Consider the following 3,368-nt stretch of genomic DNA (forward strand, 5'->3'; position numbering starts at 1 on the left):
TGTCCCAAAGAGAGCCCTGTCGCTCTCCTTAACTGAAGACGTGAGGCTGTGCCTAACTCAGGCCCTGAAGCTTTCCTTAACCCAGGCCTTGATTCTGTGACTCACTCAAGCCCTGCTCATGTCTTTCACTATGATCTGAATGCTGACTCCACAAACGCCCTGATGCTGCTCCTAAGTCATGCCCTGACAGTGTCTGCATCTAGGTGCCTGACGCTAGGCCTCACTCAGGCTCTCACATTCTCCCTATATCAGGCTCTGACACTGTCCCTACCCGAAGCCCTGGCACAGGTCCTAAATTAGGCCCTGATTCTCTACGTAACTAAGGGCTTGATTCCAAACCTAGGTCATTACCTGACACTAGCCCTAGACCTGAACGTAAACTTCTCATTTGCTAATGTTAAATTTAGCTAAAGAGATTCTTTAGGATGAAATTCTTTCATCTTCTGAATAGAGTTTTCTGAAAAAAATAATGTTTAAACTCTTACTGAACTTAAACAAAATGTACTCAACTTCTGTGGAATATTCCTTTATACCAGCCTGCCTGGTTTACTTCTGCATTTGCCTGTGTTGGCTTTCAGGGTGCTTGTAGGAATACCTCCTCTTATGCTAACGAACTAACTCTTATTATGCTAAATCCCTGATGTTTTCCCTAGTTAAATTCAGGAAACTCCTCCCAAGGCTGTGAACCCCTCCCAAACTGAGGCCTGGAGGCTCATCCTAGCTCAGGCCCTGAAAAAACTCCTAGCTCAGTCCCTGACACTATACCTAACAAAGGCTATAATGCTAGTCCTAACTCAGGCCCTGACACTGACTCTAACTAAGGCCCTACTGCCGCCAATATCTAAAATCCTGATACTATCCTGAGTTAATATCCTGACCCAGGTCTTACCAAGGTCCTGAAACTGACCCAAAGTAAGCCTTGATGCTGTCCATAAATGAGGCCCTGAGGCTCTCCCTAACAGAGGCCCTGATAATGTCTTTAATGAAGAACCTGACACTGATCCCACAGAGGCCCTTCTGCTGCTCCTAAGTCATGCCCTGACAGTGTCCCGAACTCAGGCCCTAAACATAAGCCTCACTTAGGCCCTTTGGCTGTACCTTCCTTATGCTCTGACGCTGTCTATATAGGAAGCGCTGGCAGTGGTCCTGATTTAGGCCCTCACGCTGGTCCTAAGTAAAGCCCTGAGGCTCTCAATAACGAAGGTCTTCACGCTTTTCCTGGGTCATTTCGTGACGCTATCCCTGGCCCGGAACCTGACTCTGTCCCAAGCTCATGTCCTGCATCTTATCCTAAATGAAACCCTAATAGTATCCCTAACTAAGCCCTGACCAATCCGAACAAAGGCCTTGACACTATCTCTCACTAAAGCCCGGAATCTGTCCCTAACATGGCACCTGTTGCAATCAATAACTAAAATCCGGACACTGTCCTGAGATAATTTCCTGACACATTTCTATGCACGATCCTGACACTGTCCCAAACCTGTCGGTGTCTTTAAGTGAAGACCTGACACTGTGCCTAACTCAGGCCCTGAAGCTTTCCCTAAGTGAGGCCTTGATTCTGTGACTCACTCAAGACCTGCTCATGTCTTTCACTATGACCTTTCGCTGACCCAACCAAGGTGTTTATGCTGCTCCTAAGTCGTACCCTGACTGTGTCTGCAGCTAGGGGGCTGACGCTAGGCCTCACTCAGGCCTTGACGTTCTCCATAAGTCAGGTCTGAATCTGTCCCTACCGAAAATCTTGACGCAGGTCCTAAATTTTAGGCCTTGATTCTCTAAGTAACTAAGGTCTTGACACCAAATCTAGGTCATTAACTGACACTACCCCTAGACCTTAATCTAATCTTGACTTTAGCTAATGTCAAGTTTAGGGAAAGAGATTCTTTACGATGAAATTCTTTCATCATATGAATATTGGTTTCTTAAAACAATAATTTTTAAACTCTTGTTAACCTTAAACAAAGTGTACTCAACTGCTGTGGAATATTCCTTCATAGCAGCGTGCATGGTTCACTTTTACATTCTTGTGTGTTGGCCTTCAGGGTTCTTGCAGGAATGGCTCCTCTTATGCTAACTAAATCATCCCTGATGCTGAACATAAATAAGGCGCTGAAATTACTCCCGATGCTGTGAACCGCTCCCTAACTACGGCCTGGAGACTCGTGCTAACCCAGGCGCTGACACTGTCCCTAACCAAGACCCTGACATTACACGTAACTCGGACCCTGACACTACTCCTAGCTCACTCCCTGACACTATACCTAACAAAGGCCATAATGATATTCCTAACTCAGACCCTGACACTGACTCTAACTAAGGCCCTACTGCCGCCAATATCTAAAGTCCTGATGCTATCCTGAGTTAATATCCTGACCCAGGTCTTACCAAGGTCCTGAAACTGACCCAAAGTAAGCCTTGATGCTGTCCGAAAATGAGGTCCTGAGGCTCTCCCTAACAGAGGCCCTGATAATGTCTTTAATGAAGACCCTCAGGCTGATCCCACAGAGGCCCTTCTGCTGCTCCTAAGTCATGCCCTGACACTTTCCCTAACTCAGATCCTAAAGATAGGCCTCACTTAGGCACTTGGGCTGTACCTTACTTAGGCTCTGATGCTGTCCTTATATGAAGCCAGGGTAGTGGTCGTGATTTAGGGCCTGACTCTGGTCCTAAGTCAGGCCCCGATGCTCTCAATAACTAAGGTTTTAACGCTTTCTCTTGGTCGTTTCCTGACACTATCCCTGGCCCGGAACCTGACTCTGTCCCAAGCTCATGTCCTGCATCTTATCCTAAATGAAACCCTAACACTCTCCGTAACTAGGGCCCTGAATAATCCTGCCTAAGGCCTTGACACGACTTCTCACTAAGGCCCGGAACCTGACATTGTCCCTAGAAAAGGCCCTGACTATACCTAACAAAGGCTATAATGCTAGTCCTAACTCAGGCCCTGACACTGTTTCGAACTAAAGCCCAGCTGCCGCCAATATCTAAAATCCTGATATTATCCTGAGTTAATATCCTGACCCAGGTCTTACCAAGGTCCTGAAACTGACTAAAAGTAAGCCTTGATGCTGTCCATAAATGAGGCCCTGAGGCTCTCCCTAACAGAGACCCTGATAATGTCTTTAATGAAGAACCTGACACTGATCCCACAGAGGCCCTTCTGCTGCTCCTAAGTCATGCCCTGACAGTGTCCCGAACTCAGGCCCTAAACATAAGCCTCACTTAGGCCCTTTGGCTGTACCTTCCTTATGCTCTGACGCTGTCTGTATAGGAAGACCTGGCAGTGGTCCTGATTTAGGCCCTGACGCTGGTCCTAAGTAAGGCCCTGATGCTCTCAATAACGAAGGTCTTCACGCTTTTCCTGG

This window comes from Kogia breviceps, chromosome 3, assembly GCF_026419965.1.
Source record: "Kogia breviceps isolate mKogBre1 chromosome 3, mKogBre1 haplotype 1, whole genome shotgun sequence".
Lineage (NCBI taxonomy): Eukaryota > Metazoa > Chordata > Mammalia > Artiodactyla > Physeteridae > Kogia > Kogia breviceps.